This window comes from Misgurnus anguillicaudatus, chromosome 23 (genome assembly GCF_027580225.2).
Source record: "Misgurnus anguillicaudatus chromosome 23, ASM2758022v2, whole genome shotgun sequence".
NCBI lineage: Eukaryota > Metazoa > Chordata > Actinopteri > Cypriniformes > Cobitidae > Misgurnus > Misgurnus anguillicaudatus.
This window is the reverse complement of record NC_073359.2, coordinates 22,426,566-22,437,627: the sequence shown is the minus strand read 5'-3', so window position 1 is coordinate 22,437,627 and position 11,062 is coordinate 22,426,566. Positions and strand designations below refer to the sequence as shown.

The following is an 11,062-nucleotide window of genomic DNA, read 5'->3' as shown; positions in this document are numbered from 1 at the left end:
TTTGGATTTCAGACATTTAAATACACATAAGAACTGGTAAAACAATAGCCTACATTTAGTTTGTAAAATACACACTGATGTCTGTGGAAGCAGCAATACAAATCTATTCAAATAAGATAGTAATTTGCAAATAATAAATAAATATTATTTTCAAATAATAATAATAATTTGCGGACGTATCAGACAAACACAGTGGAATTATAAAGTTTACTTTATTGTTATAAAGGTTATAATGAAAAGACGGGGATGTGCTCCTCCCTTGCGAAAAATAAGCGTGCTTAAATGTAATTTTACAAAGTGTACTTATTACATAAATATAATATACTTTAATACAGTTAAGTGTGAATTAAATGCAATCTTTTCGGCGCACTGAATGCACATTAAATGTAATTAATTTCAAATATATCATATATTAAGTTGAAATAAAATGTAATAAGTTGCCATTAAGAGTTAACTTAATTGTTACTTTATTACAACTTTATATCTACTTCCATAATTGCTTCTAGTGTTTTTACAATATAGGCTACTTAAAGTGCACTACACAATATAATGACATAAAACTAATGTGACTTAAAATACACTTTAATGTCGGTTAACAATAAACTTAAGTGTGGATTAAATCCAATGTTTTCAGCGAAATGAATACAAATTAAGTGTAATTAATTTCATGTGGGTCTTTAATACAACTTTATATTTACTTTCATAATTGCTTCTAGTGTTTTTAAAATATAGTTAAAGTGCACTGTTCAATCTGCTGTCAAGCAATTAATGTGAAATTAAAAATAAGTTAAAGTATATAACAGTACATTTAATTATTAATTAAATGTAATGTTTCAAATACAAATTTGCCAAATAAATTCAAAAATATAAAATTAAATTCAATCAGTTGAACTGTGATTTCAGTGCAGTAAAGCGATTTCAATTCCTCTTTCTACAGTATGTACTTTAACTACTTGTATGCACTTCTCAAAATACTGAAAAACAAATGTAGTTAATTAAATATGTATTCATTTCAGTTTAATGCATTACAAACAAACAAAAACCACAATGCTTACACTGACAATAAAACAGTTTGGTAGTCAAATAATTATGAATCGATTTTTTTGTTTTGCAAAAGTACATTTAATAAATGAATAATGAGTTGTATATGTCCAAACAAATAAAAAAAACCTCTTAGTTTCATATTGTAAAATTAGAATCAAACAAGTATCAATATTGAATAATTGCATCCCTTAGAATAAACAAACAAACTCAAAGTTATTTTTTTTAACATTTTAACAGACAACAAAAAAGAACTGCATGAACTTTAAATTAACAAATCCTTTGGTAGGTCACTTCATTCTAATGATAATTTATTAAATGTGTTTAGAAATATTGTCATGAAAGTGTACTTTCTTTAAGTTAAACTTAAATACATATTATTACAGTTGTAAAAAGTGCACTTAAGTGTGTTAATAAATAGTCTCATTAAAGTGTATTCCATTTAAGTACATTAAGTGGTCTTTAATTTTAATTATATTATATTATCAGCAAGTGCACTTCTCAAAAAGTATACTCTTATTGTTTTAAGCACACAAAAAGTACGCTTTCAATACACTTAAGCACGCTAATTTTTCACAAGGGCTGTCAAGCAGCTATTACATAACAGAGCGAGGCCGACGAACCTGCTCTTAAACAGGAAATAATATATGGAATTATTTGTCCATATTTAAATAACTGTAAGAATACATTTCTTTTAAATATAATTTTTGTCATATAAAGTTTTAAGAGATAATAATGTCTTTTCCACTTTTATTGCTTAGACTTGTTAATGCGGTTAACGTGTTTTGCGCATTTACCTCAGAGTTTATTTCAGTAATATTGCTGTTTTTACGGTAATAATAATACAATTTACATGTCAATCCTGCTTCCTTATCCGTTTATTAATTTCATCATGCTGTTGTGTTAAGTAATATGTGGATATTTATTGCCATATGAGACGTTCATTGCTGTTATATGAATACTCTCATCTATTATTCAAATCATATGCGGAATAATGTGTGCATCTTATAATAATAATGTTGTGAGGATATTGCCATTGCCGTGAATACTCTCGTCTACAATATGGATTATTACGCTGTTTAAATGTTGCTAGTGAGTTATTGGTTACCTGTGCAGTTGCATATTGAGTGTTTTATGGAGCGCTGCATTTAAAAAATCTGTCGTTCCAAAGCGAGATCTCCATGTGTATTATTCATTGATGGTATAAGTTAAGCCCCCAACAATTTCAAATTGCCCCTCAGTCATTTCATCCTGCAGCCGGGCCTATAGGCAACTTATTACATTTTATTTCAACTTAATATATTATATATTTGAAATTGGTTGCACTTGATGTGCATTCAGTGCGCCGAAAATATTGTATTTAGTTCACACTTAGGTGTATTAGAGGTTGTTATATTTGTGTAATAAGTACACTTTATAAAAGTACATTTAAGCACACTTATTTTTCGCAAGGGAGGTGCGCATCCCCGTCTTTCAAACATGTATCATTATAACCTTTATAACAATAAAGTAAACTTTATACTTCCACTGTGTTTGTCTGATATGAATAACATACGTCGTCAAATTATTATTATTTGAAAATAATATTTATTTATTATTTGGAAATTACTATCTTATTTGAATAGATTTGTATTGCTGCTTCCACAGACATCAGTGTGTATTTTACAAACTAAATGTAGGCTATTGTTTTACCAGTTCTTATGTGTATTTAAATGTCTGAAATCTAAAATAAACATTATGAGGTTGAAAACTCTGCATAGTGTTGCTATATGACAGCGCTGAGCTCGTCCGTCTGACTCGGCGCGAAAGACGTTTGAATCTGACAGTAATGTCACTGAACATTTTAAATCCCGTATGGGCATAAGGTTAAATTATTATTTAAATCAAGAGGTTGAACATTTTAACCATGAATACAAAAATGAAACAGAGGGGGTACAAATCAGATCTGAGGGGGCAATGCAACGCCGGGCCATATGGCATCATTGATGTCCGCTGTTAGTAGATATATAACTTTGTTATTAAATAATTACATTGTATTTTTTGTATTTATGTCCAAGTTCAAAATAAAACTCTATAAACCGCTCCATTGTGAATGTATATAAACCATTTCACAATGGAGCAGTTTATAGAGTTTTATTTTGAAATTGGACTTAAATACAAAGAAATACAATATAATTATTTAATAACAGTAGTTATATATCTACTAACAGCGGACATCAATGATGCCATATGGTGTAGTGCTGGGTACACGGCACGCACGGGGTACCCACTTCTTTATTAGATGGCATGGGGTAGCCTATTTCTAAATTTTAAATATTTAATATTAATTTAATAATGATCTTTATGCTGAGAAGTCAAGCAGCATAAGTTAAGTGACAATACTAGACCATTTTGGAGTGAACTAAATATGCAAGACTAGTCTTACATGCCACTATTCATTTGAACTTGGACTTAAATACAAAGAAATACTGTATAATTCTTTAATAACAGTAGTTATATATCAAATCTTCAAACAGTGGGCATCAATGATGCCATTGCCTAATGAACTGCCTCAGGTGACGCTGTGAAGCGCTGTGCTTTCTCGAGAAAACAGTATTCTCTTTTTGCGAGCGAACGCAAAAGGTTTCTCTGGGGAAAGCAAAAGTTTTGCGAGGGAACGCAAAAAGTATTGCGTGGGAACGCAAAAAGTATTGCGTGGGAACGCAAAAGTATTGCGTGGGAACGCAAAAGTATTGCGTGGGAACGCAAAAGTAGTGCGTGGGAACGCAAAAGTATTGCGTGGGAACGCAATAGTGTGGTCTAAAAAAAATACACCAAAGTGACCCCTTACGGGCTCGGTAAATTAAGTTCAACTTAAGAGTCCAAAAAAATAAGTATACTAATTTACCAGTACTTAAATTATTTTTGAAATGTACTTTTTGAAAGTGTACTTTGTTGTCAATGTATTTTAAATTGTATAGAAGTTTATTTTTTTAAGTGTATTAAATTTGACATACTTAGAGTGACAATTTAATATACTTATGGGAAGTATATTTTTTGGAAATTAATTGTTAATTTACTTTTTTAAAGTGTACTATGATCTCACTTCATTAGAAGTGTGACTTCTGTACACTTTATACGGTACACTCTAAAATAAGTGTATTTTTAGTTGCATATCAGAGTACTTTCATAAAATACGTTAGAATAATAAAATGTATAAACTGCAAGAAAAGAGCTGAATCCTGACAAATAAGGATGGGAAATCACTGCTAAACTTTAGGTTTGCCAGATCAATGAGGAAGAGTGCTTGGAAACGTACTCAGAAGTAAACTCGTGAAACATCCTGAAACCGTGTGTATATAGGAACTGGTGTAAGTTTCCAGGAATCCTCACAGCTGGATGTGAGGATTGCTTGTTGTGAGGTGTGAAGGGTTCATGACAGAGGTGCTGTCTCTGTTTTCAAAGCTGGGGGGGAGGTTCGAGGCAGCACATAACATAAAAACTGGATAAAAACATTATATATCTACAAGTGCGTTTACTAAATACATGTATTATTATGCTAATGTAATTTAATTGATAAAGGGTTTTTTTATTTAAGAAAATCTGAGCATCACTGAAAATAACTGTCAACATGTTTGTCAACTAAACATGTTTTGTAAACGTTATACATTTTATAAAAGTATTTTATATTTTTATTATTGATAAAGTATAAAGAACAAATCAGTGTGAAACGCAGATTATAAAAAGTACATAAAGTGCCAGCAGAGGATCCAAAATAATGAAGAAAAAAAAAAAACACATTTGAAACATCCAATGCATCTTGGAACTCGTAGTCAAATTTACATCTACAGCATAAGAACGCCAGGGCAAAAGACTTCAATTCCCAGAATGCACCTGCACCCACCCATTCATTCCCACCAATCAGGATCAACGGCATTATTTCAAACCGCTACTGACTCGGTCTTCGTTTTCATGCTAAACAGTACGGCTGAGGTAAGTTTGACTTTCATTCCTCTACATCGCGCAGATCTGTTCCGTATTTGTTTCTATTTTGTTCTTTACTGTGATTATTTTTGTCTTTATGCGAGAAGTGTTTTAATTTAAAGCACACACAGGAAACAGGAAGAGTATGACTGTGACTGTACACAGTAACTTAACGTTAGTAAGTTCAACATGCGGTTTTTCAGTGAGCAAAGTTACATGCAAAATGCCTGATAAACGAATCAATTCGATGTTTAAAACTTTAAAAATAAAACTGCAAGATTACTTGTGTTGGAGATGTTCAGCTAAATGTAGCAAATGGCTCTTTCTGCTATTTTAAACGATATAGACGATTTCTGTTGTTTAAAAGCTCATTCAATTGCTGTAACTTAGTTCTGATAGATGCTGCTTATTTTGCAAGCCTGTTTTAATAGCTTTATTCTGTTTAGTAACCAACTTAAGCCAGCTTCACTTTAAGTTTAAGATAAACTAATGTTAGATGCTGTTGTAAAGAAGCTTGGAGTCAAAATATATTTTAAAGTTGTATGATTGCCTTCTTTTTTTAATATGATGTCTATCCATGTTTGTGTTTACAGAGGTCATGTACCATGTGGTCGACCTTGCTGATGCTGAAGAGGTTTCTGTGTTAAAATGATGTAAGTTTAATCATTAATCTTGTTTTAATTCATGCCCATGTCATGCTGGCTACCAGTCAAATATCGCATACAATTAAAAATACTATCAGTCACCTATAAAACCTTAAATGGCCCAGCACCTTCGTATCTTAGAGAATTAATATCAGAATACAATCCAACACGTACACTACGGTCGCAAAATTCTGGTCTCTTAATTATTCCTAGAATATCAAAAGTGTCTAAGCTCTGAAATGATTTGCCAACTGATGTCTGTGAATCAGACACAGTCAATCACTTTAAATCTAAAGGGACACTTCACCCATTTGTATTAGAGGAATAGTCTACTCATATTAAAATATGTTATTACCTTAACTAAGAATTGTTGATACATCCCTCTATCATTTGTGTGCGTGCACGTAAGCGCTGGAGCGCGCTGCGACGCTTCGATGGCATTTGGCTTGGCCCCATTCATTCAATGGTGCCATTTAGAGAAAGTTAGAAGTGACCAAACACATCAACGTTTTTCCTATTTAAGACGAGTAGTTATACGAGCAAGTTTGGTGGTACCGGATGGGGCGTAGCGCTTTTCTAAGCGGATTTGAAAGAGGATTTAAAGGAGGAGCTATGTTGTGTGGCGGGACGGCACTTTTGTGAGTGCTTCGACTCGGCGCAGTAACACCCTCCCTCTCCCATTATGAGAGGGAGAAGGGGAGCGGATTTTTCAGGCGAGTTGAAGTGCTCCCAGGGGTGCTGTTGCGCCATGAAATATAGTTCCTCTTTTAAATCCGCTTAGAAAAGCGCTGCGTTTTATTTTGTACCACCAAAATAGCTGCTCGTCTTGGATAGGGGGAGCGTTGATGTGTTTGGTCACTTCTAACTTTATCTCTGAGTGGTACCGTTGAATGAATGGGGCTAAGCTAAATGCTATCGAAGCGTCGCAGCGCGCTCCAGCACTTTCGTGCACGCACACAGATGATAGAGGGATGTGTCAGCTCTTCTTGGTTAGGGTAATAACATATTTTAATATTGAAAATGAGTAGACTATTCCTTTAAGCCTAGTATCTTTAGAACCCCAGTCATGTTTTTGAATGGTCGTGCATCATTTCCTGAGACAGGAGAAATACAGATTTCAGTGTTGCACTTTCTTCTTTCAATGATGTAAAAATCATCATTTTGCATCATTGAAAGAAGGAAGTCCAATATCTTTGTTGAGGGGGTGAGACTACAAACACCCCTTTTTCAGTCGAATAGGCACCAAATTCGAAATGTATGTTACATTTCCACTACAAATATGAGACACTTTCAATAAAGATTAATGTTTCTACGGGTGAAATGGTCCATTAAAGCGGTGGTTCTCGGTCTTGTTCCTGGGGACCCCCTGCTCTGCACATTTTGTGTGTCTCTCTAACCTGACACACTTTGCTTAGTTCATGGAGCTCTCATCTAATGAGCTGATGATTAGAGTCAGGTGTGTTAGATAAGGAATACATACAAAATGTGCAGAGCAGGGGGTCCCCAGGAACAGGATTGAGAACCACTGCATTAAAGGATAATTCTGGCATTTAACACTTTGGGTCTCATTTCTCGTTTGTTTTGGATGAACTGCAGTGATGGACACACAAGTTTTGACAGTGGGTCGTGTCTTGAATTTTTTGGCTCGTTTGGAGGCGTCTCTTGACTGCTTCGGGGTGGAGGTCAGGGGTCATGCACAGATATGTCATTAAAACAACACTTAACGTTCATTTTCAAAACCGAGTGGTTTGTGGTTTTCGTTGATGATTAAAAACAAGTAGTGTAGCGAAATACAGTTTCTGTCGTGTTTTATTTGGCATTTTGTAAAATTCCATTGACTTCTCTTGGAAGACTCATTGCTCACTTATATACCACCCGCTGGAAATGGAAAAGGGGTCTGTTTACATGTGGTTGTAGTTTTTTCGCTCTATTTCTCTCAGAAGGCTAGCATGAGCAGAGCAACTGTGCCCTCGGAGTGGGGCACAAATTTTTCCCGTATTTGATGGCTCAGTGACCAGCCTTTGGTTTGAAGTTGAGCTCGATTTTGACTGTCTATACGCTAGACACCAAGTTCCGTTCAGCGTGGTTGTCGCCATCAAGTGGTCAGGAGTGTGCTAACGCTTCAGAATCAAATATAGAGCGGAAGTATATACGTGGTTGTAAGGTGTCTGAAAAAATAGATCCACTATAGCAAATAACACGGATTGAAATCATACATTGCTCTGATATATTTGTTTTTAATCATCAACATACACCACGAACCACTCTGTGAGTAGCACAGTTTTGAAAATGAACGTTAAAGGAACAGTATGTAAGAAATTTATATCAATTAATCATAAAATGGCCCTGATATGTCACTAGACATTAAGAAATCATTTTCATTTCAAATACTTATATCACTGACAACAGTGGTCCGGCCAGGATATTGTCATTTAAAAAGTGGAGTTGCAGCCCTCAACTGATGTTTATGTTGTCATTTTGTGTATTGGCCACCAGTTGTGTGATTGCAGTACCAGTTTTAGCCACAAGTTTTGTGATTGCAGTACCAGTTTTGGCCACAATCCTACATACTGTTCCTTTAGGTGTTGTTTTGGTGGCATGTTTGTGCGTGGCCCTTGGCCTCCATTCTGAAGCAGTCAAGAGACGCTTCTAAACAAGTCAAAAAGTCAGGACACGACCCATTGGTAAAGTTTCAGTGGCCATCGCTGTAGTTCATCCAGGGCGGGCCAGAGGTGAGACTCAAAGTGTTTAATATCGGAATTATTCTTTAAGACTTTTTTCTTTAACAAAGCATTCACATATTTTGTCTAGTAAATTATACTTATCTCGCAAACGTTACCTTGTACAGAACATAGCATTCACATAACTTGTCTGGGTAATTTACTAATGCCGCAATAGCTAGCCTGTATGGAACCGAGCATATATTAAAACACAACACTGTGTAACACTTGCATTACATGTGAATGGCCCCTACACTAATAGGATTTTGTTTCTCTCTCCCTGTCTCCTCCTCAAACCCGAGGACATTGAGACAAACAGACCTGTTCCGGCTTCCGTGGAGGTCAACACACCACTGATCTACTGGCTGCCCTTCAACGTGATGCCCAGCCGATGCCTGACCACCGACGGAACGCTCTAAATCTCCTTATCCGTTTACATCCCATATGTATATCTTTTCCTCCTAGGACTTTTTGTTCCTCCCTGAGGTTTTTCTCCTAGGGGTTTTTTCAACCTCGGGGAGTCAACCAACATTGGCTTAACTTAGCACCCTCTTTTATACGAGACATTATTAATTTGCTCGCTTGTAAAGTTTATTCATAGCCGCTGTATTTTGCTACTTATATTGTCTGTCGATTTTTCTATGTTTCCCCTGCTTCTTTTAATGTAAAGCTGCTTTGAAACAACTACAAATTGTGAAAAGCGCTATATAAATAAAATTGAAATTGAAATGTCTCTTTCCTGTTTTACAGATGCAGTGAGGGAGTGATTTCCCAACATCGAGGTGGCAGAGATCCGGGCCCTTCTACGGAGGAAGTGCAACAATGCCAGTTACAAGGCCTCCAGTAGTTCAAATCAGAGCTAGATGTGCATATAGTACAAGTTGTTCGCAATTGTTCTCTTCCCGGCATTTCAAAGAAAGTCGACTGTTTAAGGTTCCCATTTTGCCAATATCTGTTTTGTGTGTTACTTTTGTGTCAATAATAAAGATCCTTTTTTGAAATGCAGTTTGTAATCTGTTTGTGTGCATTTGAACTGAATTTTTATATAATACACTTGTAGTGTAATAGCAATATTCATGCTTAAGTATAACAAAATGGGGATAAAAGTACAAATTAAATATACTTAAAATATAAAAATACACTATAATAATATTGCACTGAAAGTACGTGTTTATGATGTTTAGGTTGTAATTGAACTTCACTTTAAAAACATTATTATTGTCATAGTGGGACACTTTAAAAGCACTAAAAGTTGTTAGGAAGTGCATTTGTAGAGCACTTGAAATATTACAAAGGCATACTAAATTAACATAGTTTATACTAATTATAAGTATGATAGCAGTATGCACAAAATGTACTTAAACGCAACTATTATTTGTGCTGCAATGGCTTTTTAAGTGTATTTCTATTAAAATGGCAATACAATGCAATTGTACTGTAAGTGTGCTTAATTACTCATAAATCTTGATTTTCAGGAGTGTATTTTAGTGCACTTGAAGTTGTTCCATTTTAGCATACTATTTACACTTGAAGTGTAATCAAATAGGTGTTAAGTTGAAGTTAATACATAATTGAATACACTTAACTATGCTTGGATTTGACGAAAATAGTACAAAATGTAGAAAATATAGTACACTTTTTAAAAGTATATTTTTAATAGAATTATTTTTCACCTGGGGCTACATACTACATTCTCATGTAGGTGCATGCACCGAGCTACAAGCACAATGTACGTGGGGTTTCAAAAACCCGGTGGTGGTCGTACAGTACACGCAAACTCTTCTGATGACAAAAACTGCGTCATAAAACCTGGAGTATAGTCTGTTTTGTAAACTATAGTTTATTTGACTTGTACGTGTACACAGATGTTCAACGCAAGGGCATTGCGACAAAATGCAATGCATCTCCTGGGTTACATACTAAATTCTCCTGTAGGTGCATGCGCCGACCTACGAGTACAATGTACGTGGGGTTTATACGTTCTTTGCGTACACGTAAAAAATTTACTATACTTAAGCCTTGATACACACAACCACATTTGGAACATTTTGAACAATTTGCTTACACGTTGCGGCTAGGGGTTGGTTTCGTTATTGTTTTTCTATGATCTTATTTATGTCAAATTAACCAATTCATAAAATACGTACGAATTCTCATGAGATCAGTCTGTATTTGCATCATTATTTTAATAAAAATTTGATCCAGTCAAAAGAAAACTATATTTGACATAAAAAAACATAAAAAATTGTGAAGAAAAAACAGCTTACTGATTAAGTAATTTGACCAGTGGCGGCCATTGACTTTGTTTCCGAGGGGCGCCAATTCAAAATATGTGTTCGGAGTGTCGTGTGTTGCTTGTCATTTCAAAATATGTTTTTGTTGCGTCATGTAAACCATGTGCATCATGCCTCTTATCAAAATACGAGCGTGCTGCACATGCGTCGAAAGGATTTATGATAGAAGGATTTCGTGTTCACAAAATTTTACTAATTCAACACTAAACTTTGATTATACATGAGATTATACGAGTATCTGGCAAACGCGAGCATCTCTTTTATAATAAACCTTTTAGACGCGTCTGCAGCAGGCTTGTATTTTGACATCACATGTGATGCACATAAGTTTACATGATGCGGCGAACACATATTTTGAAATGACATCGATTTGACTCAATTTAAACAAGTTTAAAGATAT

At 34.8% G+C, this 11,062-nt stretch overlaps 1 long non-coding RNA gene across 1 annotated transcript; it reads left to right on the top strand.

Annotated features, from left to right (window-relative positions):
* Positions 1–4,499: 4,499 nt before the first annotated feature.
* Positions 4,500–9,369, top strand: LOC141359466 (uncharacterized). The gene is made up of 3 exons (XR_012365921.1): positions 4,500–5,013; positions 5,598–5,657; positions 8,671–9,369. It is a non-coding gene; the product is annotated as an uncharacterized lncRNA (long non-coding RNA).
* The last annotated feature ends 1,693 nt before the right edge of the window (positions 9,370–11,062 follow it).